The sequence below is a fragment of the Ranitomeya variabilis genome, chromosome 5 (genome assembly GCF_051348905.1).
Source record: "Ranitomeya variabilis isolate aRanVar5 chromosome 5, aRanVar5.hap1, whole genome shotgun sequence".
In the NCBI taxonomy this organism is placed as follows: Eukaryota; Metazoa; Chordata; class Amphibia; order Anura; family Dendrobatidae; genus Ranitomeya; species Ranitomeya variabilis.
This window is the reverse complement of record NC_135236.1, coordinates 613,515,738-613,534,299: the sequence shown is the minus strand read 5'-3', so window position 1 is coordinate 613,534,299 and position 18,562 is coordinate 613,515,738.

Sequence of the window (18,562 nt, the reverse complement as noted above, 5' to 3'; positions counted from 1 at the left end):
CACAGATGGATCTTAGCGTGGAGAGCTTCAATCTGAATCTGGATTTATCATTGAAATTGTCTTTTGCCTTTGCTGTGGCTTGTGAGGAAGAAAGGAGAAGAGAAAGATGCAGAAGATGTCATCTTCACTATTGGCAGCACCACATTGAAGTCCGAAATAGCCGTGAAGCCTACCACTCATTGTACACCAAGGTTCATGAAAACCCGCAAAAGCTTTTTGAATACACGAGGATATCTGCACAGAGCTTCGATGAATTGCTGCATTGTGTGTGAGGATTCTTCACCAAGCAGGACACGTAACTACGTAGAGCAATTCCTCCTGAGGAACATCTGTTGGTGACCCTAAGGTATGTAATTTTGAAAAAGAAATAACTGTCATTAATATTCTTGCTATAAAAGCCATTTACTGATTTTTTTTCCCATTTTCTTTTCCACAGATTCCTGGCTACCGGAGAGACCTTAAGATCTTTACATTTTCAATTTTGGATTGGACTGTCCACCCTTTCTGGGATTGTTGGAGTCATCTGCCGTGCATTCTGTGGCGTTCTGCGTGCAGAAAAAGTCAATGAAATTTGTAATTTTACAAACTGTGTTGGGTGTGGATGGCAAACACATTCGGATTCTAAAATCTGCTGGAAGTGGATCCGAGTACTTTAATTATAAAAAATACTTTTCCACTGTTCTCATGGCGATTGTGGATGCTGAATGTCAATTTGTCGCAATTGACGTTGTCTCATTTGGATGAGGAAATTCTCACAGAGTTTCAAAAACTCTGACATGGGGCAACTTTTGTATGCTAATAATTTTAATTTTCCACCGCTACAACCTCTTCCAAACCCTGAAGGACCGCCAATGCCATTTGTTGTTGTTGGGGATGAGGTGTTTCAAATGTGTGCCAACCTCATAAAACCATACTCATGTCAGGACTTGAATCACACCAAAAGGATTTTCAACGACAGTCTGACAAGGGCACAAAGAACTGTGGTGAGTGCCTTTGGCAGCTAAATGGTGCATTTTGGGAATGCCAATCAATCTTAAAATAGAGACATTTGATGAGGTTGTGGAAGCGTGTGTTTTTCTGCATACTTACATCCTGGCAAAAGAGCAACCCCACTTCGAACTTGAGGAACCTGTTAATACCACATGCTCACCCTCTGAGGACTACAGTGGAGTTGCCCAAATGCGGGATAAGTTGGCTGCCTACTTTTTCTTTGATATTGGATGTGTGTCATGGCAAGATGAAATGGTTTAAGCTGTAAATAAGTCAAATGTACCTGTAATGTTATTACCTGACTTTTTCTGACTGTAATATTGACACCTTGAGTGTAACTTTAATAATAAACACCTTAACTGTAACACCCATTGATACTTCACTCAAGAATACACATGTTTAAATAAAGAGCTAAAGAAAAAACAGTGAGAGGAGGACAGAGGACACATTGGGGGAAGAGGACACATTAGGAGTGGAAAACAAGTTGGAAGGGATTGACACATTGGATGGGAAAGAACCAAGCAAAGGTGTGGACAGACTTGAAAAAAAGACACATTCTGGAGTGACGGTGGAGGGGTTGGATAATGTTTTATAGCATCTTTTCGTTTCCTGGACTTGTTTTGCTGCTTCCTCTGCCTTTTGTTTCCTGTTGCTGCGTGGTGGGAATGGAAGTCTGGGCTGCTGCACTTGGCTGCGTGCTTGAAGGAGAAGGCTGGGCTGCTGCACTCAGCTGCATGTTGTAGCTGGGTACTGTTGGAACAGTCCTAATGTCCAGCAGTGGTTGTGATGGTGGTAGATAGGTTGGGAAAGGTGATGGTTAGTGTTGAGCATTCCGATAGCGCAAGTATCGGGTATCGGCCGATATTTGCGGTATCGGAATTCCGATTCCGAGTTCCGATATTTTTGCGATATCTGGACTCGGGATCGGAATGCATATTCATGTGTAAAATAAAGAAAAAAAAGAAAAAATAGGGATATACTCACCCTCTGATGCGCCCTGGTGGTAACCGCTGCAACCTGCAGCCTCGGTTCCAAAGAATGAGCGAGTGAAGGACCTGCGATGACGTCGCGGTCTTGTGATTGGTCGCGTGAGCGGTCACATGAGCGGTCACGCGACCAATCACAAGCCGCCACGTCATCGAAGGTCCTTCACTCGCTCATTCTTAGGAACAGAGGCTGCCGGTTAACACCGCTAGGTCCAGGGTCCGCCGGAGGGGTGAGTATATCCATATTTTTTATTTTTATTCTTTATTTTTTACATGAATATGGATCCCAGGGCCTGAAGGAGAGTTTCCTCTCCTTCAGACCCTGGGAACCATCCAGGATAGCTTCCGATACTTGTGTCCCATTGACTTGTATTGGTATCGGGTATCGGTATCGGCGATATCCGATATTTTTCGGATATCGGCCGATACTATCCGATACTGATACTTTCAAGTATCGGAAGGTATCGCTCAACACTAGTGATGGTGAATGCTGCCACTGATGCTGTCCTGGAGCTTGTAGGGAATGAAGTTTGTACCTGCTGCTGATATCAGGACCGCTGCATGGCCTCAGTGTAAGCAGCCTGACAGGCCTTCATCACATAGAACTGGAGATCAGGACTAAGGTTTTCCATCACGCCCCGTTCTATAGCAGAAAAATAATGTTGCACCGGTCTACTAAGGTCGGCTTCCAGGTGGTCAAGGTGTCCGTGGACATCCTGGAAAAGTGTGTTCACGTGAGTGAACCCACTAATCAGGCTTCATCCCAGCCTAGAATACCGAGCTTAAGTGAATAAACTTGGGCATGGCTGACCTCTCCGAGGGCCTCTGCCGCTGGCGAGCAGACCCAAGTAAAGTAGTAGCAGAAAGCTGGGAGAGGGGAAAACCAGATAGACTAGCTTCCTGCTCCCCAGCCTGTGAGGCCTGCCTGGTTGCCCCTTCGCTGGTGGATGATTGGGATTGGGACTGTTCGTTGGCTGGTCGATGAGGGGCCACTCCATCAGAGGACAATCCAGGTTCTGTGGTACTGCACCAGGTTCTCTGTGGAAAATAAATGAAAAACATTAGTAAAAGAATTAAAAGTTTAAATAATATTAAGACAACACAAAAGATATTCACGTTCGCTGAGAAGGGCAGGCTTCATATAAAAAGCCGCTAATAGTACTTATATTTTCTGACTTTTTGAGCAGCACCTCTTTGAACCCGAATCTCCTCTCTCATGTCCTTAATGAAGCAATCCTTCATCGAATGCCAACGAACTTTTACTCTCTTCACTGTGAAGGGGGAAGAACAAAAAATAATTGTAAAAAGGCACCAACATTTAAAGGAAAACTGACACTAGACCACATTGCAATACTTATGAAAATCCTTTCTAACTTGTGGCCTTGCATGGTCCCAATCATCTAACAGCGATCTGGCCACTTCTTCCCAGAGTTGTCGGATCAAGGCTGAGTCGGAATGATTCCAATAACGGGGGTCCCACAATGCTGCTCCCTCTTGCAAAGCTTGAATAAAGACGTTATTATTGATATCCGGTTGTCCTTCCTCGTGCTGTGGAACCTATAGATGAAATACAAAAAAAAAAAATTGTAAGTAAAAGTGATATCAAATTCATCTACAACTCTGATAAAGGCTACTTACACCCTATATTTCCTCCTCAGCAACTTTAGGCGGATGACCCTAGGAAGAATCATTTCCACTATATTGCTCCTGCTCTTGTGCATTGTCAGGTACATGTAAAGAAAAAACATGATTTAACATGTCTAGAATTGACAGTCAATACATACCAATCAGTAAATTATGTGATTACATAATCAGTGTCATGTCCACTTTTGGAAGCTTCAGTGGAGGACAAGTTGGAAGAGCAGGCAACAGTCAAGTGAAACACTAGAGAAAAAAACAGATAAGAAAAATGTAACTTGTTAAAAGCCAAACACAATGTAGCACAAAAAAAAAGAACAATGGACACCAATAGTTACATTACAGGCAGTAGTCTAACAGCACAGCAGTCAGGCAGCACCAGAACTGCAGCAGCACCAGGCTAACAGCAGCACCAGGACAGCAGCAGCACCAGGAAGGCAGCAGCACCAGGATGGCAGCAGCACCAGGATGGCAGCAGCACCAGGACCGAAGCAGCAAACAGTCTACAAGGAACAGAAATAAATTAGTACAGAGTGTAGATTGCAAAAACAAACATACATTTTCAAAGCTTCTATGCTTACATCCAGCAGCACCAGGACGGCAGCACCAGGAATACGGCAGCACCAGAATGACGGCAGGATCACCAGGACCGGAGCAGCAAACAATCTACAAGGAACAGAAAAAAATTAGTAAAGAGTACAGACTGCAAAGTCAAACACACATTTTCAAAGCTTCTATACTTATATCCAGCAGCACTAGTACAGCAGCACCAGAGAGACGGCAGAACCTGAAAGATGGCAGCATTAGGGAGACGGCAGCACCAGGAAGATGGCAGCAGCACCAGGAAGGCGGCAGTACCAGGAAGGCAGCAGCAACAGGAAGGCAGCAGCCCCTGCAAGGAGGCAGCCACAGGAAGGCGGAAGCACCAGGATGGCGGCAGCATTAGGATGGCAGCAGCAGGACCGGAGCAGCAAACAGTCTACAAGGAACAGAAAAAAATTAGTACAGAATACAGACGGCAAAGAAAGACATTTTCAAAGCTTCTATACTTACATCCAGAGTCTTGTCCTGAGTCTTGTGCTTCCATCCACAGTATTGAGAGTAATTGACTTCCTGTCTTCAGAACCCCTTTTATACATCAGTGATTTTGTAGGTGTTGACATAATTTCCTGGACATGATTAGTGTGAAGTATGCATTGCGCATCAAACTCATGCGTACTCATGTCCTTGCATACCAATGCGTTCCCATAGACAGTAATGCGTTTTTGACGCACTTATCCGCAATCATCCACATGCGGACGATTGCGCAATATTTGACACCTCAAAAAATGCAACATGTTGTGTTCGTCAGACACCGCCGCACACCGCGAAATTACGCATGCGTACACATCCGGATGCAAATGCATGCAAACGCATGTCCCTGCGTACACCATGTTAAAGATATGTACGCACGACGCATGCGGATGTATGCAGATCAAATGTAGCGCACCGAAATGCTAAAATTAACCCCGACAAATTCATTAAATTTGTGTATATGCATGTAATGTGGTGGGAGTGTATTAATATATTCACCTACTGCTGCTCTCTCCGCTGTCCACCTTTGTTCTTCTACTCTTCTCAGTGACATCACAGCTCTGCAGTTTGTCCGGATCACTCATGTTCTCTACTTTACCTGAAAGTGTCCTTTACATTGTAAACCTATGGAGCTTTCATAGACTTTCACTGTAAAAGAGACTTCTTGCTTATGCATAAAGCATAGGGTGAGCTACTAAAGCGAGCTGCAGTTGTGGTGATGTCACTGAGAAGAGAAGCAAAATGGCAATGGACACCAGAGATAGCAGTAGTAGGTGAATATATTAATACACTCACACTACATTACATGCATATACACACAATTAATGAAAACAAAATAGTGTGAGGACATTTTTCTATATAAGAGTCACACTATATTTAAATATGCACAAAAAATTATAGCTATGAAATGGAAATGTAACCGTTCTAGCAATATCATTCTGGACTTGCATTTCTTAAACTATACATTCCCCTAGAGCAGTTTTCAATAAGAGACCTAAAAACAGGATAGCAAGCAATAGGACAAAATGCTCAGAGGCAAATACCCAGACATGATTAGAAGAGCTATACTTTCCCATCCCATTATACTGTCATGTTTTTCTAAAGTTCCAAATATAAAAGAGATTAAATATAATTGTAAAATAATAGAAATATTAACAGCAGCTGATTTCTGGTTAACATTACTGCTTCTAGGACATCGCATATCATCATAGGGCAAGGCTGAATTGAAATTAAGCCCAGGAACATTATTATTAATATCATCTTTTGCTATGGTTGTATTAATTTGCTCTTTCATAGTCTAATCTAGAGACATCACTGCTAAGCAATGCATTCATTACTAGCGGAGTGTCACAACAAACTTAGCATTTTGATTACTTTTCACATCAGGCAGATAAATATCTAATGCACTCAACTGAGGATCACTCAAAGCTGTATTAGCAAAGTAAAATATTTGTACATTAATCTGCAATATTGGCACAAGATATGTACAGAGTGGATTAAGGATGCTCTTGCTGCTTTACCCTCTCCACTTATACAGCAGATCTCCACCCCAAAAAAGTCTGTGTTTCCGAGGCAGATGTCTACATGTGCTTGCTATTACTCTTGTTCTATTCAGATTCCTTGTCCCAATAGTCATTATTACAGTTAATTAAGCAGCTTGGGCCAGAATTGTATCCATTTCTGAAATATGTAATTAGGCTTTTGGGGGATTCATACTGAAAGGTGGATTATGATTCATTATTTTTGAAGTTGTAATTCAAAGCACATTTCTAGACTGTTTGATGAACAAAGCATTGAAACATGATAAAGTTTGGATTTATGGAGTATTACTGAGTGTATAGGTGTAAGTTACAGGCTAATAGAAAGGCCAAATGTCCAGCTCATTTGACCTAATTGAAAAGCCCTTTAGAAGGTACAGGAACAAACTCATCCAACTGCTGAGGATATCATGGTTAAAAAAGATAGCCTGAGTATCCCAAGCAGTTATGTTGCTTCAATACTAAGATAAGTCAATAATAAAATGCCTCACTTCTGGGATATGGTGAAGAATACTCTATTAAGAATAGAACGATGAGATAATGTGCATTGATTGACTAACGACTATAGTAATATACTGTATAGTGCTGAACATGATTTGAAAATGTAGGGTAAAATAATGAAGAATTTTCGTCTAAGGTTAAATGATTTATAAGGGGCAAGATGCTCTTTGGATATTACACTGCTTCCTGGCAGCATTGCAATTAATAGTTCTAATTAGGCCAGAGTCACACTTGCAAGTGCAATGCAAGAAACTCGCGCATCAATTGCTGGCACTGCGGCCGACACTCGGGACCGCTGTGTGCTGCTTCATGTATTTCTGAATGCTCTGGTCCAAACCACCGGTGACAGTGCTTTGAATTGATGCAAGAGACTCGCATAAGTTTCTCGCATCGAACTCGCAAGTGTGACACCGGCCTTTAGGTAATATCTGCTAGGTGTTGAGTTCCCAGAGCTTCACAGGGTGAACTATGTCCACTGCGGTCTCCCATTCTCCTCCAGCCGCAGTGGAATCTGCTCAGCAGAGACATTGTTCCCAGCGTCTGGCTCAAGCTGATACTGTGCACTTGGTTATTGCTGCCTTTCCAGGCTCAGCCCTTGTAGCCAGCATTGACCAGTGGTGAGTAGTGTTGAGCATTCCGATACTGCAAATATCGGGTATCGCCGATATTTGCTGTATCGGAATTCCAATACAGAGTTCCGATATTTTTGCGATATCGGATACCGGAATCGGAAGTTCCCATAGTGCAATAATGCACTATAATGGAGTGTGGGCAGTGCGTGGGTGGAGACTGTGTGTCTCTGTGTGGGTGGGGTCTGTGCAGGACCGTGGGGGGTCTGTGCGTGCCTGCTGGGGCTCTGTGTAGGCTGCCGGGGGGTCTGTGTGGCAGGCCTCTCGGGGGTCTATATGGGCCTCTTTGGGGTCTGTGCAGGCTGCCAGGGGGTCTTTGTGTCTGTGCAGGCATCGTTCGATGGGACTACAAGTCCCATTGGATGATGCCTGCTACAATGACAGTAATTGACACATTAGCCAACGATGGGACAGTAGTAGTCCCATCATCCGGCTAATGTGTTGAATGTTAAAAAAATACTACATACATGCTACATACTACATACATACTACACACATACTACATGCTACATACATGCTACATACATGCTGCATACATACATACTACATACATACATGCTACATACATGCTACATGCATACTACATGCATACTACATACATGCTACATACATGCTACATACATTCTACATACATACTACATACATACATACATACTACATACATGCTACATACATGCTGCATACTACATTCATACTACATGCTACATACATACATACATACTACATACATACATGCTACACACATGCTACATACATGCTACATACATGCTACATACGTGCTACATACATGCTACATACATGCTATATATATACTACATGCTACATACAACATACATACAACATACATACATACTACATAAATACATACTACATACATACATACTATATACATACATACTACATACATACAACAAACATTCTACATACATACATACTACATACTACATACATACATACTACATACATACAACATACATACTAAATACATACATACTACATGCATACTACATACATACTACATACATTACATACATACTACATACATACTACATACATTACATACTACATACATACATACATACTACATACATACTACATACATACTACATAAATTACATACATACTACATACATACCACATACATTACATACATACTACATACATACATACATACTACATACATACTACATACAATACATTCATACATTACATGCAATACATACATACAGACATACAGTACATATAACATAGAGTACATACTCACCATAACTTGTCACTTTGTTCCCCGAAGCCACCAGTGTCATCTGTAAAAAAGATTAAAATAACAAACAACCAATATACTCCCTGTCCGCAGAAATCCACAAGTGTCCCACGACGAAGGTATTCTTCAGCACTGTATTCTTTTTTTTTATGCAGTTTTTGGTGCAAGTTTTTGGTGCAGTTTTTGATGCAGTTTTTGGTGCAGTTTTGATGCAGTTTTTGGTGCAGTTATGATGTAGTTTTTGATGCAGTTTGATGCAGTTTTGATGCAGTTTTTGGTGCGGTTTTTGGAAATAAATAAATAAATAAATGGAAAATATGCATGATTTGAATGGAAACATGTATGAAAAAACAGATTCGGAGGCCGGATTCATCATTTCACATCTCAGTTTCATACACTTTTGCCGGATCCATCGCTATGCGTTTTTTCACCGGACAGAAAAATCGTTCCTCTGTATGTGTTTTCCGTCTGGCAGAAACAGCTCTTTTGACGGATCCTGCAAAAAACGGATGAAACGTGTGGCCATCAGGCACAATCTGGTGCTAATACAACTCTTTAAAAAAAAAGGTTCCGGCAGAAAAAACGGATCTTGCAAATGTGCTCGCAGGGTGTGGTTTTTTTACCCATAGAGTTGTACTAGCGATGGATCGCGACGGATGGCCACACGCCGCGTCCATCATGCAACGAATCCGTCATGTTTTGGTGGACCATTGGCATGAAAAAACGTGTCAAGTGAACGCTTTTTGTCCATCGCGTACGCCAATTTCTACCGCGCACGCGCAGACGAAACTCCGCCCCCTCCTGCCCGGACTTCAGAATGGGCAGTGGATGCGTTAAAAGACTGCATCTGCTGCCCACGTCATGCACAAATTTCACAACGTGTGTCGGTACATCGGCCCGACGCATAGGGACGGACCCATACCGACGCAAGTATGAAAGAGGCCTTAATGAGCGTTGAATTTAAAAAAACGGCGTGCTCTCCCATGCAATTTTCTGCACCAGAGGGGGAAAGCCAACGGCCGGGGACCAATATTTGTAGCCTGCTATGAATATCAGCCCGCAGCTATCTGCGTAGCCTTTACTGGCTATTAAAAAAAAATGACGTGTGGTCCCCCTATATTTTATAGCCAGAAAGGCTACGCAGACAGCTGCGAGCTGATATTCATAGCCTAGCCCTAACCTTAGCCCTAACCCTAGCCCTAACCCTAGCCCTAACCCTAACCCTAGCCCTAACCCTAACCCTAGCCCTAACCCTAATGGGAAAATGGAAATAAATATTTTTTTAAATTATATTATTTTTCCCTAACTAAGGGGGTGATTAAGGAGGTTTGATTTTCTTCTATAGTGGGTTTTTTAGTGGATTTTTATGATTGGCAGCTGTCACATACTAAAAGACACTTTTTATTGCAAAAAATGTTTTTTGAGTCTCCACATTTTGAGAGCCATAATTTTTCCATATTTTGGTCCACAGCGGCCATTTTGGATCCGGGGCCTGCAGGGAGGAGATGCTCGGTACAAGGTGAGCAAATCGCCTTGTACCGAGGGTCTCAGGGAAGCCCACAGGGAGCCCCCTCCCTGCGCAATGCTTCCCTATGCCCCAGAACGCTGTGATCATGTTTGATCGCAGTGTTCCGGAGGTTAATGTGCCAGGGGTGGTCCGTGACCGCTCCTGGCACATAGTGCCAGATGTCAGCTGCGATAGTCAGCTGACACCCGGCCGCGATCGGCCGCACTCCCCTCGTGAGCGCTGCCGATTGCATATGACGTACTATCCCGTCACTGGGAATTAAGTCCCAGGTCACCTCGACGGGATAGTAAGTCATATGGGATTAAGGGGTTAGTACATACAGGTGCTTCTCACAAAATTAGAATATCATCAAAAAGTTAATTTATTTCAGTTCTTCAATACAAAAAGTGAAACTAATATATAATTTAAAGTCATTACAAACAGAGTGATCTATTTCAAATAATTGAAAATTTCTGATAATGTTGAAGACTATGGTTTACAGCCACCAATGAAAACCCAAAAGTCATTATCTCAGTAAATTAGAATAATTAATAAAACACACCTGCAAAGGCTTCCTAAGCATTTAAAAAGGTCCCTTAGTCTGTTTCAGTATGCTCCACAATTATGGGGAAGACGGCTGACTGTCCAGAAGGCAGTCATTGACACACTCCATAATGAGGATAAGCCACTAAAGATGTTCGCTGTTCACGGAATGCTGTGCCCAAACATTTTAATGGAAAGTTGAGTGGAAGGAAAAAGTGTGGTAGGAAAAGGTGCACAAGCAAACAGGATAACCACAGCCTTGAAAGGATTGTTAGGAAAAGGCCATCAAAAAATTTGAGGGAAATTCACAAGGAGTGGACTGCTGCTGGAGACATTGCTTCAAGAGCCACCACACTGCCATATCCAGGACATGGGCTAAAAGTGTCACATTCCTTGTGTCAAGGCATTCATGACCAATAGATAAAGCAAGAAGCATCTAACCTGGGCCAAGAAGGAAAAGAACTGGACTGTTTCTCAGTTGTCCAAGATGTTGTTTTCAGATGAAAGTAAATTTTGCATTTCATTTGAAATCGAGGTCCAAAAGTCTGGAGGTGAGAGTGGAGAGGCACACAATCCAAGCTGCTTGAGGTCTAGTGTGAAGTTTCCACAATCAGTGATGGTTTTGGGAGCCATGTCATCTGTTAGTGTTGGTCCACTGTGTTTTTAAGACCAAAGTCAGCTCAGCTGTCTACCAGGAAATTTTAGAGCACTTCATGCTTCCCTCTGTCGAAAAGCTTTTTGGAGATGGAAATTTCATTTTCCAGCTGGACTTGGCAGCTGTCCACACTGCCAAAAGTACTAATACTTGTTTTATAAACAACAGTATTACTGTTCTTGATTGGCCAGCAAATCTATGGTGCATTGTCAAGAGGAAGATGAGGGACATCAGAACTAACAATGCAGACGAGCTGAAAGCTCCTATCAAAGCAACCTTTGTGTCCATAACACCTCTGCAGTGCCACAAGCTGTACACATCTATGCAATGCCGCATTGATGCAGTAATTGATGGAAAAGGAGCCTCAACCAAGTATTGAGTGCATTTACTGAACATATATTTCAGTAGGCCAACATTTCAGATTTTAAAATCATTTTTTCATGCTGGTGTTATAAAGTATTCTATTTTACTGAGATAATGACTTTTGGGTTTTCATTGATTGTAAGCCATAATCATCAACATTAACAGAAATAAACACTTGAAATACTGTTGATCAATGTGTTTGTAATGACTCTATATAATATATGAGTTTCACTCTTTATATTGAAGATCTGAAATAAATTAACTTTTTGATGATATTCTAATTTTGTGTGAAGCAAATGTAGATGCAGTACTAGATCCAAGATTACTACAAGCATATGGTACCAAATCCAAGTTTACTCCATAGATACATAGATATGGATCAGAATCAAGATTATTGTACAATTAGCCAGGCTTACAAAGATAAAGGAACAGAACATGGCGTAATCATAATAAGCATGGGGCTTGGAAAATGCATGTTGTTCTCATAGTTTTGACTAATTCATCTAACAACATAAAGTGTTGACAAAAACTGAGCAGTATGGAAATTTGACATTTTTGCACATTTTACAAATTCACACTCTCTGCGCTCATCAATTGACTGCTACATTTGCAATTTCCAAAGAGACAATCACCTGCTCACTGCTCTCATCTACTTCCTTCATTGTTTCAGTTGAGAAAAGCTGAAGGGAAAGAGGTTGACATGATTATACGCATGAAAATTATATATGGAGTAGTGATGTGAAGAAAGGCCATATGGGGCCCCTGGCCATCAAGGGAGGCTGACATGACCGGGTCACATGTGATTATAGGAGCCTTAGGGCCGATTGGGGTAGTAAGCGGTTAAATTTATGCAGCTATTTTTGAAAATGGGGGTGGGTTCAAAGGGGGGTGTTAGGAGGAGGAGGGAGTAGTGGTTTTGAGGGACGGTTAACAGGAAGCTGCCATTTTGCGGTACACTGCTGGAGCACTCACTCGCCTGCTTGTGATCGATCGAAGCTTTGGCGGACCACAGCTATGGAGGTGGATGCTTTGCTTCAGAGCCTGAGAGAAGCGGCGAGCATGCAGGGCACTGCATGGCTGCAACAGTCCGTAAGCAGCCTTTTAAGCAGGGTGGTGACGGGATCTGCCCAGGTTCCTCCGGCATTTGGCTGGCTCCAGTATCCAGGGAGCAGCACAGAAGGATCACAGATGAGGAAATACGATGCCAGGCTACAGGACCGTCAGCTGCCGGGTCCACAGCGCTCGGGCAGCTTGGTGAGAATAATCCCTTTTTCTCTTATCCCCTTTTGTTAACCTCCCCTGGTGGTGGTGGTCAGGATATGCTTACAGGGGGGGGGGTTGGCGGAGGGTTAAGCTTACTTATGTACGGCCTGAGAGATTTAGCGTCTTTGTGGGGGTCCGGTGGTGGGCAAGTAGGGGCGGCCCCGTCTGCTGTGTGGCTGGGGAACACTGGGAGAAATTCCGGATATGGGGGTTTGTTGGGAGAGGGATGCAATGTGAATATGAGGGATGTAATGTCTGAAAGCTCTAGGAATGAGAGTGTAGGGGCAGGTGTCGCCGCACCCTCGGCTACGGTATCGGTGGCTAGTCAAGCGGGGGATGGGGGAAAAGATAAAGAGGATTCAATGAGATTAGATGACGCGGCACGGGGCGAAGTAGATGTTTGTTTTGAAGGCCCTTTAGGGGCACATCTAAAAAATGAGACTAGGGAAAAAATATGGAAAGGGGAATACGTGGAAATATTGTCTTTATTACCCCTGGAGTGATTTAATTTGGATAGATTAAGGAAAGATGATTCAAAAAAGGAAGATGGGGAAAAGAGGAGATATAGATTAATTCCCAGAACTTTTGCGAATTGGCTACAGGCATTCGCCATTCTGGCCAGTGTAATCGGAGAAAAGGCTCCTGAGAATTGTTCAGGCCTTTTTTGTTATATGGACGCTATAGGTAAAGCTTACCGAGTGTACGGGGGTCAAGGTTGGTTGAGATATGATAAGCAATTTCGCCAATGGTAGGCGGTTAGGCCTAGCATTCGATGGGACCACAAAGATATAGCTCTATGGTGATAGTCCCATCGCGGATAGGGTATGGCACTAAGTCGTTTCCAGGAAGCGCCGGGGGTTCAAACCAGTTGGGACACTCAGCGGAGATACAGAGAGGACTGTGTTTTGCATTTAACGAGGAATCTTGTAAATTCGGGGCAAAATGAAAATTCAAGCACGAGTGTGCAATGTGTGGAGGCACACATGGATCATCAAAATGTTTCAGGGGAAGTAGACAAAAAGGGGGAGATGGAGTTGAAAAAAAGGAATGACACCAATTCGGCTGGAAGAGATGGTATATTTTCTAAATAGATACCCAGATAGGATGGCGGCTGTTTTCTGTTTTATTGGAAGAAGGTTTTAGGGATGGCTTTCGAATCCCATCAGTTGAAACGGCAGTTAATTTTAGTAGGAAGAATTTAAAATCGGCTTTGCAGTTTCCTGAGGTAGTGACGGAAAAGTTGGAGAAGGAAGTTAACCTGGGTAGGATGGCTGGTCTGTTCACATTTCCTCCCATGCATAATTTGAGGGTGTCTCCATTGGGGATAGTCCCAAAAAAGGAACCCAATAAATTTAGGATGATACATCACTTGTCTTTTCCAAAAGGGTCATCGGTAAATGACGGTATTGATCCTCAGTTGTGTTCAGTAGTTTATACTTCTTTTGATCCAGCCATGGATTGGGTTCATTTTTGTGGCCAGGGTGCCAAGTTGGCTAAGACAGACATTGAAGCGGCGTTTAGGCTTCTACCCGTTCATCCAGATAGTATGCATTTGTTGGGATGTTATTGGAATGGAGGATATTTTGTTGACCGCTGTCTTCCCATGGGTTGTTCACTCTCCTGTGCGTATTTTGAAACCTTTAGCACATTTTTGGAATGGGTGGTGACAGATGTGTCAGGTTTAAAATCACGTATCCATTATCTTGTTGATTTTTTGTTTATAGGTCCGGCTCAGAACGCGGACTGTTCTTTGTTTTTGCATTCAATGGAGAGGGTGGCTAAGAGGTTTGGGCTTCCGTTAGCGGAAGATAAGACGGTGGGACCAGTTACTGTTTTGAGTTTTTTAGGTATCGAAATTAATACGGCAGAAATGGTTTGTAGATTACCTGACGAAAAAGTTAGCGCCTTGCACGAGGAAGTAATGAAAGCATGTGTAGTAAAGAAACTGAGGTTACGCGAGGTACAATCTCTGCTTGGAAAATTGGATTTCACTTGTCGGATCATGCTGATGGGCTGGGCATTTTGCAGGAGGTTATCTTTGGCAATGGCAGGCGTTAAATCTCCTGTTCATTTCATCAGGTTGAAGAAAGAGTTACGGGAAGATTTAGCAGTCTGGTCAAAATTTTTGGAGAATTACAATGGCAAATCTATATGGATCGATCCGGTGGTGAATGCGGATGCTTTAGGTTTGCTCGTTGCAGTAGTGGACGAACGCGGTTTCGGTTTGTTTTTTCATGGCACTTGGGTGTTGGTGGAGTGGCATCATTTCTGGAGAGAACGGGGATGGGTGGCGAATCGGGTGCTAATTCATCTGTTCCCTATTGTGGTGGCTCTATCGTTGTGGGGCGGGAGAATCTCGAATAAAAAAATCCGCTTTCCATGCTTGTCGGAGGGGGTAGCAGCAGTGATAAATTCCTTGTCAGCGGATTCCCCAGTGGTGATTAAAATGCTGTAGCATCTGGTGTTCTTGGGGTTATCATTAGTGTTGAGCATTCCGATACTGCAAATATCGGGTATCGGCCGATATTCGCTGTATCGGAATTCCGATACCGAGTTCCGATATTTTTGCGTTATCGGAAATCGGAATCGGGATCCATATTTGTGTAAAAAATAAAGAATAAAAATAAAAAATATGGATATACTCACCCACCGACGGCCCCTGGCTCTCAGCAGTGCAACCGGCAGCCTCCGTTCCTAAGAATGCAGTGAGTTTAGGACCTGCGATGACATTGCGGTCTTGTGATTGGTTGCGTGACCGCTCATGTGACCGCTCATGTGACCGCAACGTCATCGAAGGTCCTTCACTCTCTGCATTCTTAGGAATGGAGGCAGACGCTTGCAGCGGTGACAGCCAGGGGCCATCAGAGGGTGAGTATATCCCTATGTTCCGATATTTGTGTCCCATTGACTTGTATTGGTATCGGGTATCGGTATCGGCGATATCCGATATTTTTTGGATATCGGCCGATCCAATCCGATACCGATACTTTCAAATATCAGAAGGTATCGCTCAACACTAGTTATCATTTAACTTGTGGATTGTGGCTGAAGTCAGGTCAATGGTATGTAAGCCGGTCATTGTTGCTCTTTCTCATCTCCAGGAGGACTGTTTTCGAGAGCTGGTGTCTCAAGCAGATTCAGCAGGCCTGGAATGCCCAGCGGAATTGTGGAATCTTCCTGGCGGGCTGTAGATCATTTGTTGGCAAACTCTTTGTCCGTCAGATCTTGGAAACAATATGATCAGGCTTGGGGTGTTTGGGAGGATTGGAAGGGGTCTTTAGGAGAAGGATTGCAGGATGAAAGCAGATTGCTATTGTTGATCGGGCAACTTAAGGAATCGGGCTGGTCCGTGTCAAAATTGAATAAGATGTTAGCGGGGTTGGCTTTTGGTTTTAAGGCCCGTGGTACCAAAGATGTGACAAAGTCCTTTTTGGTGATTCAATCATTAAAAGGATGGAGAAAAGGGTGGAAGGTTGAGGACATGAGACGCCCCGTTTCCTATGAGGTTTTATTAATTTTAGGTACACAGCTGACAACGGTGTGTTTATCACAATGGGAAGACGACCTTTTTCGGGCAGCTTTTGCGCTAGCTTTCTTTGGAGCATTTCGCTTAGGGGAATTGGTTAGCCCCTCTAAATTGAAAAGTGAGGGTGTACAGAGGGAGGATGTCAATGTGTTTAGTGATAGGGTGGAGGTTTTTATATGATCCTCCAAGACCGATGTTCAAGGTAAAGGTTGTAAGGTGGCTTTGTTTTCAGTAGCGGGTACCCCCATGTGTCCAGTTTTGTGTGCAAATAATTTTATGAGACGCAGTGGCATTTTATCCAACCGCTTTTTGGTTCATGAAGACGGTTCATTTTTATCCCGTTTTCAATTCATCGCGGTATTCAAACGGTGTTTGGTGTCAGGAGGAATTTCGCCCATGGATTACAGCGGGCACTCATTCAGGATTGGTGCTGCGACAGAGTCAGCTAAGAGGGGATTGGGCAAAGATGTGGTTAAGAAGATTGGGCGGTGGGAATTGATAAGATTTAGATTTTACATCCGCCCGAGTCTGGCTTAATAAGTGTTGGCTAGTCATGTGAGGGTTTTTTTTGTCTTAATGTTTTTTTTTATTTGTTTCAGGAGGCGAACACCGGCTGGTCTGGATTATGGGCCATTCCTTCATTTTTTGGGCAGCACTGAGGGCAGCGGTTCGGCCTGACGGGCAGCAGCTGGGGCTCCCGAGAGATACTGCGATCTTGCGTTGGATCGGAAAGCCCGGGATGGTCTGGAGTCAATTTTTGCCGGAGTTTCACCGATTCATACGTTTAGATCAGGCTCCGGATGTGGTGGTGGTTCATTTGGGGGGGAATGATCTGGATAAGAGGCCCTGTAGAGAATTGATCAAGGACGTGAAGTTTGATATGTTAAGGCTGTGGGTTTTGTTTCCAAAAGTGCTAGTTTTTTGGTCCGACATTATCCCTAGGAAGGTATGGTGAGGTGCACGCTCTATCGAAGGCATAAACAAGGCAAGAATAAAAGTGAATAGGGCGGTTTCGCATTTTATGTCATGAAATGGAGCATTGGTGGTACGCCATGTAAATTTGGAATCAGGAAAAGGTGAATATTGGAGATCAGATGGCGTCCACTTGAACGCGATCGGAACTGACATGTGGTGTTTGGCCATTCAGGAAGGTATCAAAACGGGCTTGAGAGTGTGGCCGGACATAAATGTTTGAGGCGTCAGAACATTTATGTTTGTGGCGGGGGAGGGAGGTCCTCGAAGTTGGTGGAAGCGGACACGGAAGATTGTAGGGGGATCTCTATTGGTCCTGGACTCCCCCTGAGTGGATTCCAAGTGGATGTGGTAGATCATCCGTGAAACAAATGATTAAGGGACTTGGTATTCGGTTGGTTTGGCCGGGTTGGTCACTATCTGCCTCTGAGCTGGTGCTTAGTGGCTGGGGGTAAGACTAAGCCTGGAGGCCAAAGAAAAAGAAATTTGCATATGGGCAGTGCTTAATTTGTGGCTTCGAAGACCACCCCTTCCTAGGTTGAGATATTGTTGATTTGTTGTAATTGTATGTTAATAAAAGGCTGCTGTGGCCATTTAATCCAAAATTTGGTCTAATGTCATTCTTTGGAAATTTCAATTCAATCTCTTTTAGGCTGGGTGGTTTGTTTAAAAAAGGGGGTGGGGGAATGTTAAACGATAAAAGGCGGTTATGAGTGAAGTGTACCCCTCACATCAAGAAAGGCCGTATGGGGCCCCTGGCCATCAAGGGAGGCCGACATGATGGGATCACGTGCGATTATAGGAGCCTTAGTGCTGAGTGGGGTAGTACCGGGTTAAATTTATGCAGCTATTTTTGAAAATGGGGCGGGTTCAAAGGGGGGTGTTAGGAGGAGGAGGGAGTAGTGGTTTTGAGGGACGGTTAACAGGAAGCCGCCATTTTGCGGTACACTGCTGGAGCACTCACTCGCCTGCCTGTGAGCGATCGAAGCTCCCACCCACCCTCCCATTTTAGCTTTTGGTTTTCATGGGGTTTTTTACAGAAAGACATGTATTAGTTGATTGGGTGAAGGTTTGTTACTGTCATAGCAGTGAGGTGGGGGAGGGAGGTCCTCGAAG